At 41.9% G+C, this 14,649-nt stretch overlaps 1 protein-coding gene across 1 annotated transcript in view; it reads left to right on the top strand.

Moving 5' to 3' along the window:
* Window positions 1-14,649, top strand: part of schip1 (schwannomin interacting protein 1) — a 263,453-nt gene that overhangs the window by 72,998 nt on the left and 175,806 nt on the right. The window lies entirely within an intron of this gene.

A 14,649-nucleotide genomic window follows, 5' to 3' on the forward strand; every position in this document is an offset into this window, starting at 1 on the left:
GAGAGAAGGGCCAACTGTACCAACTGGAGAGAACAGCCAGTTGTACCAACTGGTGAGAACAGCCAGTTGTACCACCTGGCGAGAACAGCCAGCTGTACCAACTGGAAAGAACAGCCAACTGTACCACCGGGAGAGAACAGCCAACTGTACCACCGGGAGAGAAGCGCCACCTCTACCAACTGGAGAGAACAGCCACCTGTACCAATTGGAGAGAGCAGACAACTTTACCACCTGGAGAGAACAGCCAGCTGTACCAACTGGAGAGAACAGCCAACTGTACCAACTGGAGAGAACAGCCTGCTGTACCAACTGGAGAGAACAGCCAGCTGTAACACCTGGAGAGAACAGCCAACTGTACCATCTGGAGAGAAGAATTATTTCCATTCAAAATGTTATTTTGTGTCCTGCCTGTCTTGGCTGCTGCCTCTGGTGATACATGTGTAGCAGCATCATAGGTTGGAATCCGACTCACTACTCTTTCAGCTGAGAGGAAATGGGCATGAGAAACATAACACTTAAAAGAAGCATAAAAGACTGTGTTAAATTTTAAATTATTGGAGAACATGTAAGAACTATGGAAGATCAACATATTATACTCATGCTAATAAAGAAGGTTCACCCTGGACATCTGGTTTTCTTATTTTATTCATGGATCAAAAGTGGACAGAAGCTAACACAGCAAAGACACTCCTCTATTTCCCTACTTTCATGTCAAATAAAGCAAGCAATGTGCCTTGTTTTACTATTTATGTGGCCATTTTTGTTCAACCATGCACACACACATATACACACACACACAAGTTTCTATGGCTATCCTCATGGGGACCAGAAAATAAAAATTGCATGCTCCCTTGCCCTAATCTTAACCCTTACCCTAACCTTAACCTAACACTAATCTAACCCTAACCTCAGTAAAGTAACATTGATGCCTAAACTTTACCTAGATGTTATGCCTAACCTTAACCCTAAACATAACCAACAATGCCTGGACCTTAAAGAAACCCCAATTCTAACTCTAAAATGAATTGTAAGTTTGACCCTAAACCTAAACCCTGAGCCGGAAATAGATTTTTGCCTCATGGGGACTGGCAAAAGGTCCCCATGATTCCAATTTTCTGGTTTTAATACACTCATCGGGATATTTGGTCCCCATGAGTATAGTTACACCTAAAACACACACACACACACTGGTATTCTTCAAATTGAATTTAAACATATGAACTACATCCCCTACATCTGCCTTATGTTGTTTGGTAATGATTTGATTGCTCCAACAAGCTGAGAGACACGGCATGTCCCTTTACTGCTGATGTTCTAGTAAACAGAGAACAAATAGCTATGAAGTTAGTCTGTTATGTCAGAAAGTTTGTTTTTACTACCATCTGGGCTTCCCTCCTGGCAGCATGTTTGGTAATGCAAAAAACATGCTTGGAAAAACAGTTTCACTAAACAGTTTTCAATGCCTGATTCAATGTATTTAAAAACCAGCTTGTTTTATTCTCCCAGACGCTACATATTTAACATAGAACCAGTATGTGTTCATCTGCAAGGTGAGTGTGTGCGGGCTCCAGCTGACTGTAAAGCGATCCCTTATCCTGGCTGTTAGCAGACACACTCTAGCCAGTGTAATCAAGCTCAGAGCATGCTCCTGTTTTATGGCTGTGTCTTTGGAGCGTGCTCAGTCTGTACATGCAGAGTGATCTACAACACACAGGCTGAATGCAGCTCCCTGATCCGGCTGTAAATAACCAGCTAGCTATTAGATCTGGACCGCTGGAGAGCTGTAACACACACATGTATGATCATAAGTTATTGGCTGGGATTGATTAACAACATAGTTTCAATCGATCTTGTTGTGTTCTTGTCAGACGGGGGCCAGGACAAGATGTGGGCATGTCACTACACAATCTTTCAACTTCAGGTCCAGGGCCTCTGTCAAACAGCTCTTAAAGGGTGGGTAACATTTAATTTAAACACACGTGACTTATGGATTTGCTTTAGCATATACTGCAAAAGTCCCAAAATGTGTTTCTGAGTGGATGTGTCAGGTTGTAACGTGGTAGTTCTGCACATGGTTGGTAATGCTCTCTGTGCTTGGCTTCACTTTGGGAGAGACTTTGTCACATTTAGTAACATACCACTGGGGCAACACAGGGATTTTGAAGAGTACCTTCTGAATGCCTCCATGTGTTTCATGACAGTTAGTAGGGTCCTGTGTGAATCAGATGTGTTCTTGGGTGTCAGAGCTGAGGTATGGAGAGCAGCCCTCCAGGACAGTAAAATAGATGCTGCTTCCACCTTAGAGCCCAACTGCACTTCATTCTCAGTTGTACTACTCGGAACCACACAAACAGACAAAGACCTACACAGGAATGGAGTGCTGCTGGTGCTAATTGACAGTTTGAGTAGGATTCAGTCACAAACTATTCTTTTCCAAGTACAGTGTTCCCCTAATGCACAAATGATTGCTGCTCAAATAATATTATTCAACCTCTCAATCAGGAAAGTTCTGTCTTAAAGAAAAAAGATATAGTAGATAGATGCAGTGCCTGTCTCAAAGTTCCCACCCACTCCTTTCCCTTCTCACTCAAGTTCCCATTTATTGAAATTACAATGCTGGGGTAAGCCTGGGAGCTCTAGCTTCTCCTCTATAGATCCTCACCATTACAGAGGAGCCAGTGGATCCTCACCATTACCCAGGAGCCAGTGGATCCTCACCATTACCCAGGAGCCAGTGGACTCTCAGGATCGCAGGACGGCAGCTCATTTCTGAGCATTTAGAGATCCCATATGTAAATGGCTGATTAATTGGGCCTTGCTTTGAGCATACAAAAACACATACAATCACACATGCACACACAGGCCTCACTTCACCTCGGCGTGCAACATAGAAGTATCAGTCTGAGGTTAACAGTAATTACATACTTTTTAATTGGACGGCAATTATTCAAAGGGTCATAGTCTTTTACATGCTCCAGTAAGAGACGTGTATTTAGCGTTCACACAATGAGTGACATGAAAGTGCCCCATTCTTCTCTTTCTCCCTTTCTACCTCATCTTTATGTCTCTTGTTCTTCTCCATCGTATTCTTCTACTATGTCTTCTTCCCCCTACTCCTCCCTTTTCTTCCTCCTTTTTTCTCCTCCTACTTATTCTTCACCCTTTTCCTTCTCTGCCTCTTAGTCTCTGTCCCTCACCCCTCGCTTCTGTTTGTGTGTGTGTGGTGATGTCATGATTGATGGTGTATGGCTGTAGGTTCTAAATGGGATGTTTTATTCAGTGATGGGAGGAAGTGGCTGTGGTCTGTACTGCTCCCCAGAGCCCGCCACTAACAGAGAGATTTATAGTGCAAAGCCAACGCTTCCTGCTTCAATTGGAGATGAAATTACCACAGGGAGAAAGAACCAACTACCTGTGTCATAAAGAGGCATGAAATGCATCCAACCCCTGTACCCCGCAGAGTTTGTTTCTGGACATGTCTGTACTGTATGTGTGTGTCAGTTCCTTAGTTGGTTTTGTACTTGAGTTGCCCTGCTCTCTGTGAAGTCAAGGTCATTCATGTAGGACTGCCTTCCTGTCAGGTTTTTCTAGTGGGCCTCTGACAGAAACATCAGGGAGGGAGTGGCGAACACCTTCTGTGTGTGTGTGTGTGTGTCAGATAGGTGGGACACAGAGTGAATATTCATTATCTGCATACCAAAAGACAGCTAGCCATGTTCCCTTCATTCTGCTTCAGCATGTTCCCTTCATTCTGCATCAACAGGTTCCCTTCATTCTGCTTCAGCATGTTCCCTTCATTCTGCTTCAGCATGTTCCCTTCATTCTGGTTCAGCATGTTCCCTTCATTCTGCATCAGCATGGTCCCTTTATTCTACGGAAAATACAAAGTCTTCATTTTGTCTGTGAGGGTGAACGTTTACAGGAAATGCATTGTAAGACCCTGCACGGTGAGGTTCGACAGAGTAGCTGCCATAACACATGCTCATATCGGCCTACAACCACATACCCCTTTAAAACATCCCATTAAATGACTTAAAATCTGTAACATTTCAGAATTTTTAGCTCAATATGGTCAGAATTTAGTACTGCTTTGAGGTCCCTCTACAGTACAATATTGGTTGTCATTATAGAGGCAATAGAAGGTTTGTTTTTATTATCTCTGGTTTAACTGCTGCCATCCAATGGAGAGACAAGCACTGATAATGTCTGTGACACACTCACACAAAAAAGCATAGATTGACCCACACACACACACACACAAACAGTACATACATACAGACCCTGTCTCTATATAACTCAGCATGTAGTCATAAAACAGCAGGAGAAGCACAGTTCAACATACATACTCTCTCAGGCTGTTTTTTTTTTTTTTTTTTTTTTTTCATTTTCCGCTTGGCTGACTACAGATGATAGCTCCACAGAAAGAGAATATGGGGGGGGGGGGGGGGGGGGGGGGGGGGCTCAAATTAGAGAGAAACAGTGTTTGACTTGAACATCACAATTCCCCAGTTCCTTGTTGAAGCTGAGTTGAGTATTTGATTAGTTAAAGGGAGGGGTGTGGGATTGTGTTCATCCACACATTTTATGAGTTTGATCCTGTGCTGTCAACGGAATATATTTGACAAGATATTAGTAGGCCTGTTACTGGCTAATAAAAACCATACAGTTCATAGATGCTATTCGTGGTGGAAGTAAACATAATATGAAATGTTAGTCAGTTTAACACAATGCTTAATGGTGTCTTGCTAAATATTGAAACTTAGTGTGAAGTTAACGCGTGACAAAATTCCATGACGAGGTAGTATGTCCCAATCGGTTCCAATACTAGCAAACTATATTACTATATATAAAAGAGTACATTCTTCACCATCATCTGTGAGTACATATACTTGTAGTATGTAGTATGCGATTTGAGATTCAGCCAGTGCTTTCAATTTCCTCGTAGTTCACATAGCGTAGTGGTTAGCTATTATTAACTGTTATTGCATGGACGACCATTTACTGTAATTCTTTATACAAAAGTACACTTTAGTTCCGTTAGTAAATGTTCTGTTCCCCACATTATTTCAATGAAAATGTAATGGCTGGTGTAAAAGGGACATTTCGAGACTATTCGGAGGTGGGCAGCTTACCTGCAAGACCTGTGGTCTTGTGGCATTTTCCCTAACTTACAATGTTTTGACCCCGGTTCAAATCTCCTCTCAGATGTTCCAAAAAATATATCCACTCTGTGGAACCATGAATCTCATATGTTTAAGAGAATAATTTTATTACGTGACCCTTTTATACTGTTATTGTTTTCTAAAAAAACAAACCAGCCATGTAGTGATTGGACTCATTGTTTTTGTTATAGGTATGCTGTATAGCTATTAGCTAGCCATCTACAGTAATCTGTGTATAAGAGTACACTTTAGTTCCGTTAATAGTTGTTCTGTTGTCCATGTTATTTTAGCAAAAATGTAATGGCTGAGGTAAAAGTTGTAATCCCACTGTTAAAAGCGTAATGGTTAAAGACACAGTCTGCCACATAGGAAACCTTGGATTGCAACCAGCCAGGGACAACCACATTCATCCTTTAAATTTGCGGGCTGGCTGAACTGGGCTTGCCTGGTTCCTTTTCTGGTTTTTCAGTCTACACACAATACCCCATAATGACCAGGCTAAAAAACTTTTTTTTAAGAATATTTGGTGAATGAATAAAAAAATAAACCACAGAAATATCACATAGACATATGTACTCAGACCCTTTGCTATGACACTCGTAATTGAGCTCAGGTGCATCCTGTTTCCATCTTCGAAATGTTTCTACAACTTGCTTTGAGTCCACCATTGTGGTAAATTCAATTGATTGGACATTATTTCAAAAGGCAAACACCTGTCTATATAAGGTCTCCCAGTTGTCAGAAAAAAAAACAGGTCATGAGGTCAGGAACATGCAGGAGCAAGTGTGCTGTCATGTGTAAAAGGCACATGACTGATCGCTTGGCGTTTGACAAAAGGCACCTAAAGGACTCACAAACAATGACAAACAATATTCTCTGGTCTGATGAAACCAAGATTGAACATTCTGGCCCGAATGCTAAGCGTCACATCTGCAGAAAACCGGCAACTACTTCCCTTTTGGAAGTAGGTACAGAGAAAATTATCTTGGCACAATAAGCGGTGTTTATTTACTTGCAAGGAGAGAGGAATCAAAGCCTACAGAATAAACCGTGAGACATCTCTGAGGTCAGCTGGAAATACATTCAATACTTATACAAGAACGGGTGGGGGTAAGAATCTGCATGTTCATCCAGTTAAGACAACATATGTTCCTTATCACTTCCTGCCCCCGGTTGTGCGTCTTCCTCTATCCTGTCTCTAGTGTGTACCTAAATGGGAAAATAGTCCCTACTTTCCCCAAGGGGCTAAAAGGGCATTTTAAATGACCTTTTCAAGACAGCTACACTGATAAGGCAGATTAACAAATGGTCAGAGACCCCAATAATCCACAGATATCTTTCAGACATGTGTGTCACAATCCATTAATACATCACTTCAACAAATGTCTATAACAAACCTCAGGAGAGACCTGAAAATGGCTGTGTGGAGACATTCCCCATTCAACTTGACAGAGCTTGAGAGGATCTGCAGAGAAGAATGTGAGAAATTCCGAGATACAGATGCTTGTATGGGTCAAACTAATGAAGACTGAAGGATGTAATCGCTGCCAAAGATATTCAGTAAGTTATTGAGTTAAGGCGTCTGAATACATGTTAATTCACATTTTATGGGTTTTTAATTACATTTGCAAACATTTCTAAAACTTGTTTTTGCTTGGTCATTATGGGTTATTGTGTGTAGATTGATGAGGATTATTCTTTTTTAAATCCAATTTAGAATAAGGCTGTAACGTAACAAAATCTAGAAAAAGTGATTGGATCTGAAGGCATTGTTTATGTGTGTCATGGGTTGGGATGCATCATGGGTTGGGATGTATCATGGGTTGGGATGTATCATGGGTTGGGATGCATCATGGGTTGGGATGTATCATGGGTTGGGATGTATCATGGGTTGGGATGTATCATGGGAGACGGAATCTAAAACATCACATTATACGATTTTTAAATAATTAATTAGCATTTTATTGCATGACATAAGTATTTGATCACCTACCAACAAGTAAGAATTCCGGCTCTCACAGACCTGTTAGTTTTTTTTTAAGAAGTCCTCGTGTTCTCCACTCATTACCTGTATTAACTGCACCTGTTTGAACTCGTTACCTGTATAAAAGACACCTGTCCACACACTCAATCAAACAGACTCCAACCTCTCCACAATGGCCAAGACCAGAGAGCTGTGTAAGGACATCAGGGATATAATTGTAGACCTGCACAAGACTGGGATGGGCTACAGGACAATAGGCAAGCAGCTTGCTGAGAAGGAAACAACTGTTGGCGTATTTATTAGAAAATGGAAGTACTGACGGTCAATCTCCCTCGGTCTGGGGCTCCATGCAAGATCTCACCTAGTGGGGCATCAATGATCATGAGGAAGGTGAGGGATCAGCCCAGGACTACACGGCAGGACCTGGTCAAACTACACGGCAGGACCTGAAAAAAGAAAAACATTAGTAACACACTACGCCGTCATGGATTAAAATCCTGCAGCGCATGCAAGATCCCCCTGCTCAAGCCATCGCATATCCAGGCCCGTCTGAAGTTTGCCAATGACCATCTGGATGATCCAGAGGAGGAATGGGAGAAGGTCATGTGGTCTGATGAGACAAAAATAGAGCTTTTTGATCTAAACTCCACTCGCCGTGTTTGGCGGAAGAAGAAGGATGAGTACAACCCGAAGAACAACATCCCAACTGTGAAGCATGGAGGTGGAAACATCTCCAGGACGACTGCACCGTATTGAGGGGAGGATGGATGGGGCCATGTATCGTGAGATCTTGGCCAAGAACCTCCTTCCCTCAGTAAGAGCATTGAAGATGGGTCATGGCTGGGTCTTCCAACATGACAACAACTCGAAACACACAGCCAGGGCAACTAAGGAGTAGCTCCTTAAGAAGCATCTCAAGGTCCTGGAGTGGCCTATCCAGTCTCCAGACATGAACCCAATAGAAAATCTTTGGAGGGAGCTGAAAGTCCATATTGCCCAGTGACAGCCCCGAAACCTGATGGATCTGGAGAAGGTCTGTATGGAGGAGTGGGCCAAAATCGCTTCTGCAGTGTGTGCAAACCTGGTGAAGAACTACAGGAAACGTGTGATCTCTGTAATTGCAAACAAAGGTTTCTGTACCAAATATTAAGTTCTGCTTTTCTGATGTATCAAATACTTATATCATGCAATAAATTACAAATTCATTACTTAAAAATCATACAATGTGATTTTCTGGATTTTTGTTTTAGATTCCGTCACTCACAGTTGAAGAGTACCTATGATAAAAATTACAGACTTCTACATGCTTTGTAAGTAGGAAAACCTGCAAAATCGGTAGTGTATCAAATACTTGTTCTCCCCACTGTATGGGCTAGGATGCATCATGTGTTGGGATGCATCATGGGTTGGGATGCATCATGGCTGCACATGCTGTTCACTGGCAATGCAAGACAGAGGCAGAATGCAAAGCTGTCAGAATGCTGAAATTCACATTAAAATGTTGTAGACATGGAATGTCAGAAATCTCTGTCCAAGAATGACATTTCAAAAACATTGGAATAAAAGGAACATAGAGGGAGAAAGACTGTCAGAAAAGAATGGAGCAGAATGACTGAATCTCTGCCAGAGACAGGAGAATGGCATAGACAGATAATTGGGTGGTAGAAAACTGTATAGGAGGAAGCCTCACTCCTCTCCTCTATAGAGGTGACCCTGAGAGAAGGAGAGAGTTCATCTAGAAGTACAGTAGAGCCCCCTACATCTGAAAGAAAAATAGCCCACCCTACCTGCTTCTCACTCTGTGTTGCCAGATCTGATAATGATGTACGCGTGTGTTCTAGTTTATCTGCGCGTGTGTGTGTTGGAATTTAGTTGTATAGTTACAGCCTTTCTTTTACATTAAATCTAAATGTGGTTAGAGAATTGCTGCAGGCCAACCATGAGCAAATTATTTCCACTATTAGAAGAAGCACAATGACACCTTGCTATTCTTAGCCACAGCAATATAATATTTTCTATTTTAGACTGTTCATAGACACCCATAATATACAAACCCTAGGCCAACACATTCACATATTACACTGTGTGAGAGTCTGACTTGCCCATTCTCCCTATCATATAGGATCAACCCTAACACCAGTCCATGGTAGTCCGTGATTGGTTGGCTGGTGAAAGTCATGATGACCTAGCAGCTAGTGTCTTAAAGCTTGTGGGATGAATGGGCATAATACGTAGTAGGATTTGACTTGGGAAATAACATGTTTCAGTGATTTTAATAGGCCATCTGGGATTTGCTGCTAAATCATAGCTTTAGCCTTCTGATTTATCATGCACTATTATGTATTTCTGTCTTCCTGTCATTTTTGTCCTTTATGTCCTTAATTCATTGAGATGTGTAGGATGTGACATTGTCCTTGTTTTTTGAATTGGCTTTTTAACATAATGATTGGTGTTGAGGGACTATGATGCTACAATTATTTACACAACCAAATCTACTGGATCTATGTAGATGTGTACTGCAAAGCTGCAGTGGCGTAATGAACACATTCCTTTAGATTTGCATTACTGCAGAGTGTGTGTAGACAGTTGGCTATCAGTAAAGTGTGTGTGTGTGTGTGTGTGTATTTGCCCTGTGCCCCTTGTCCTATTCTAATATCATGGTTGTGTGATTCCTTGCATGTCCGACAGGCAGACTTGCTTGTTTATGGCCAAATTAATTGCTTTTATGGCTGTGTTCTCCTTATGATTGGAGCTGAGGTTTTTAATGAACACCCACAGAGCTGCTTTTTAGAGCATGCACTCATGGTCGCTAGCGGTGTCTGGCCCTGCACAGGTGAGCGGTTTTACCTGAGGGGTGGTAAATGGACCATGACTTTAATCATCTCTATGGGGCGGTTAGCAAAGTGTTGCAGAAGAGTTGGGGATGCATTACAGAAATGTTCGTGTAATTAAAAACTAAGTATGGATTGGTCTTTAGCCAGAAAAGTTAAGGAAATTCACAATGGCTTAATCCACCTGTGCTCCCCAGCAAACAACTTTGACCTGGTTTAGTAACAGTGTTGGTTCTAAAGACCAAAAGACCAAAGTGTCTGTGCAAATCAAGTTGGCCATCATAAAGCAGATTAATCAGAATAAATCAGTCAGGGACATACGTAGCTAAAACATTAGACACGCCAAAAATCAACTGTTTGCTACATCAAGATGAAGAAAGCAAGAACTGGTGAGCTCAGCAATGGCATATGACCTGCTAGACCAGTTTGACCGATCAATAACACTCTTCAGGAGATAGGGTGTGTCAGCTATTTTTCACCAGAATTTTTCACCAGCCGACCTACAAGCTGCTTAAACAGTAGTTACTATAGCATCAAAAAACAAGAAGGGCTGTATACGGTTGGGAAAAAGTATTGTGGCCAGAGGAGACAAAGATAATAATGTACCAGAGTGATGGATTGAGGAAAGCATTGGTGATGGATGGATGAAATCTCTGGGGATGTCAAGTCAAAAAAAGTGTATATTAAAACTTCTATTAGCCATTATTCATAGCCTATACACGTGATCCCATTATTCATAGCCTATACACATGCGATAGTATGGGTGAGACCAAAAGACAACAAACAGTGGCTGATTAAATTCCTTCTTTGGTTTGAGTCATCACAAAACCACATGTTGGAAATAAAGCAAAGTCAAAGTATTTGTATTTGTCAAATGTACCGAATAACACAGTCATTCTGAACAATGAAATTCTTGTATCATGGCACACGGCATCTACACAGTAAGAATTAAGTGATAAATAAAGCAAAAATATAGCACAAATGTACATAACAATGTAAACTAGCAGCAATTTTGAAGGGTGTCGGATGGGGAATATGAACAATATGGGTAGGAGTAATGAATATTATAAATATAATATAGATTTAATATGCCTACAGTATGAATGGTACATAAAAAATATTCTAATGTGCATGGAAAGACATCAGAGCATTTGGAATGATCATGTGATCAGTATGATCATGGATCACTGTTGCTGGTTGAGGAGCCTTATGGCCTGAGGAAAAAAAACAGTGAGTCTGGAAGTGCGTGCCCTGATGCTCCGGTCACATCAACCAGATGGCAGCAGTGTGAACAGGCCAATACCCTGGGTGTCTGTAGTCTTTGAAGATGTTCCATTCTTTCCTAAGGCATGGTGTTTGGTAGATGCCACACACGGAGGGGAGATGGCATCTAATCATGCGCTTCACCACCATTTGGAGGGCCTTGCGATCAGCGGCAGAGCAGCTGCTATACAAGGAAGTAATGCAACCTGAGATGGTGGTCTCAATGGTGCACCTGTAGAAGTTGATGAGAGTTTTTATAGACATGCCAAACTTCTTCAGTCTCCTCAGGAAGCATAGCCGCTTTTGGGAAGTTTTCAATACAGTCTGCTTGTCTGAACTAGTTAAGGTCATCTTTGATGAACACACAGAGGAACTTGAAGTCAGAGACTCTCTCCACTTCAGCTCCATTGATGTGTATGGGGGCATGACCCCTGAAGTCCACAATCATCTCCTTAATCTTACAGACATTAAGAGAGAAGTTGTTTTCCTGCCACCATGTAGCCAGGTTCTTTACCTTCTCTCTGCAAGCAGTCTCATCACTGTTGGAGATGAGACCCAGGATGATAATTTTGTCCGCAAACTTAAGTATGATGTTGGAGCTGTGTGTGGCCACGCAGTCATGCGTGAACAGGGAGTACAGGAGGGGACTGAGTATGCAGCCCTGGGGGGCTCCGGTGCTCAGGGTCAGTGTAGAGGAGGTGAGGTTGCCCGTTCTCACCACCTGGGGTCTGCTTATCACAATAGTGTTGAATGCTGGCCTGTAGTCCACAAACAGCATCCTTATGTGTTGCCTTTTTCCAGGTGTGAGAAGGCAGTGTTTCGTCAGGGCGATGGCATTGTCCGTAGATCTATTGGGGCGCTATGCAAATTGAAAGGGGTCCAAGGTGTCAGAAAGAGTGGAGCAGATATGGGTTCAGACCAGCCGCTCAAAGCTCAAAGCACGATGATGGAGGTTAGTGCTACAGGGCGGTAGTCATTCAGGCAGGTGATGGACGTTTTTTTTCTGTACAAGGACAATGGTGGTCTGTTTGAAGCAGGTGGGGACTGTAGACAGAGTCAGGGAAAGGTTGAATACAGAGGTGAAAACCTCCGCTAGCTGGTTGGCGCACCCCCTGAGAACACGGCCTGGAATGCCATCTGGCCCTGGTGACTTCCTAAGGTTCACTATTTTAACAGCTCTTTTCACTTCAACCGTGGCTAGGGACAGAGTGCAGTCATCCTGGTCCTCAGCAAGCCTTCGGAAGGGATGGTGTTGGTCGCCTCAAACCGCCTCAAGACCTTCCTCCAGTATTCCAGCACCATTTTTACACATTTTTATAATCTATAGCAGCGCCAAGATAGTAAAACTAGAAAAGGAACCAGGCAAGCCTAGTTCTAATGGCCGTGATTAGAAGGGATGAATGTTGTTATCCCTGGCTGGTTTCAATCCACAGCTTTCAATGTGACAGACTGTCTTTTAACAATAGGCAACAATATTAACAATATTTAAACAGCGGGTAGTGTTGGACGTTATAAGTGTCTACTGCCGTGCAAAGGCAAAAGGCTGTAACTTCAATTTTGTTCAAAAATTTGTTATTGTCATTTTTGGAACATGAAAGATCTGCTTTATCGTGTGGATAAGTATGTTGTCTTCTAAAAGCCATAGAGAAGTCAAGGCAGATGTTACGGTTCTTGGTCTTTGTTTCGCTACACTCCAAAATGCTCAAATTGCTGCACATCAGAGTGAAGTTACTGTTTACCGCGCTGGAGTTACGGTGTTAGGCATATACTTATGTATTAATATCTGTCATCGAAGCATTTCTGACACAGTAGTTTGAAGAAAGTGTAACGCAAATAGTGTTGCAGTGGTGGTTTATACAAACATTAACATCTAGCTTATAAAAATGGCCCATTGCTCTTGAAGTGAAAATGTTGGTGGAGATAGCTTCAAAACGTAGACACCAAGATCAATAAGAAAGATAGGGCTACAATATAGATAGACAGTCTACTAAAATTACATTTTAGCCATCTTAGGCTTGTTGTGCGACGGCTGTAATAGTACAGAGCCGTCGCCCCAGGGCTTGCTGGTACTCATACGAACTCTGTATAGTCTCCAAATGCAATGTAATTCAATTTTTGCTGAAATACTTTGGGCAACAGAACGTTTATTAATTAACAGAACTAAAGTGTACTCTAATACAAATATTACTGTAGATGGCTAGCTAATAGCTATACAGTACCTATAATGAAAACAATGACTCCATTCACTCCATGGCTGGTTAATTTTATTTAGAAAGCAAGAACAGTATAAAAGGGTCACGTAATACAATTATTCTTTTAAACATATGAGATTAATGGTATAACAGAGTAGATATATATTGGTCTGCAATGGCTGAAAGGTACTGAGTGGATAAATATTTCTGAGAGACAAAAATGTGAACATCTGAGAGAGGAATTGAACCTGGATCAAGATGTTAATAACATGCATCAAGGTCAGGGATATTCCCACAAAACCACAGGGCCTGCTGGTATGCAGTTCAGCTCCGTATAGTCTCCAAAGGCAACTTTTACTCCAGCCATTTCATATTTGCTGAAATAACGTGGGCGACGTAACGTTTATTAATTAAACTCAAGTGTACTCATGTACAAAGATTACTGTAGATGGTCTTCCATACAATACCAGTTGAATAGCTAACCACTACGCTATGTGAACTACGCTTTGTGAATTGAAATCAAAAGCAATAATGTTAGTTTTTGGTGCAGTTCATTCATTGCAATACAACCCTAAACCAGTGTTTCTCAACCCTGCTCCTGGGGCACCCCTGCCCTGCATGTTTTAGATCCCATGTCTCTCCCTTCCTTAACGTACCTGATGCAGCTCATGACTTGATAATGACCTGATCATTTGAATCAGGTGTGACAGAGCAGGGAGCGATCTAAAACATACAGGGTCGCGGGGCGCCCAGGAACAGGGTTGAGAAACACTGCCCTAAACAGTTTTAATTTAGACTTTCTATAATGCAGCTACTGAAGCTTGTAGCCAGCAAAGGTTTGGTTAGAACAAATCTTAACATCTAATTTGAACCCAGGTCAACTACATGGCAGTCAGCCTCTCTAACCACTACACTGTTTAACATTGGGTAGTCAGTCAGTCAATCAGTAAGAGACATTCACTCTTCTTGGCTGGCTCCGCTTATGCGTTACGGCAAAAAAGCAATTTGGTCCAATCAGCTAACCACTATTCAAGTTATAAAACATTGTGTGATAGGCTACTATTTGTGTGTGTGTCTGTGTGGTACTTAATTAGAAACCCTTTTTGGACTTTATGTTCTCCAGTCAGAATCTAGTGTTTCGGTTTGGTAACTGCCAGGACAGAAATGTCCCTAGTTTTGACCCCCACAATCATCCATGAGTTTATTGCAGTTAAAAA

Source organism: Esox lucius, chromosome 1 (genome assembly GCF_011004845.1).
Source record: "Esox lucius isolate fEsoLuc1 chromosome 1, fEsoLuc1.pri, whole genome shotgun sequence".
Lineage (NCBI taxonomy): Eukaryota > Metazoa > Chordata > Actinopteri > Esociformes > Esocidae > Esox > Esox lucius.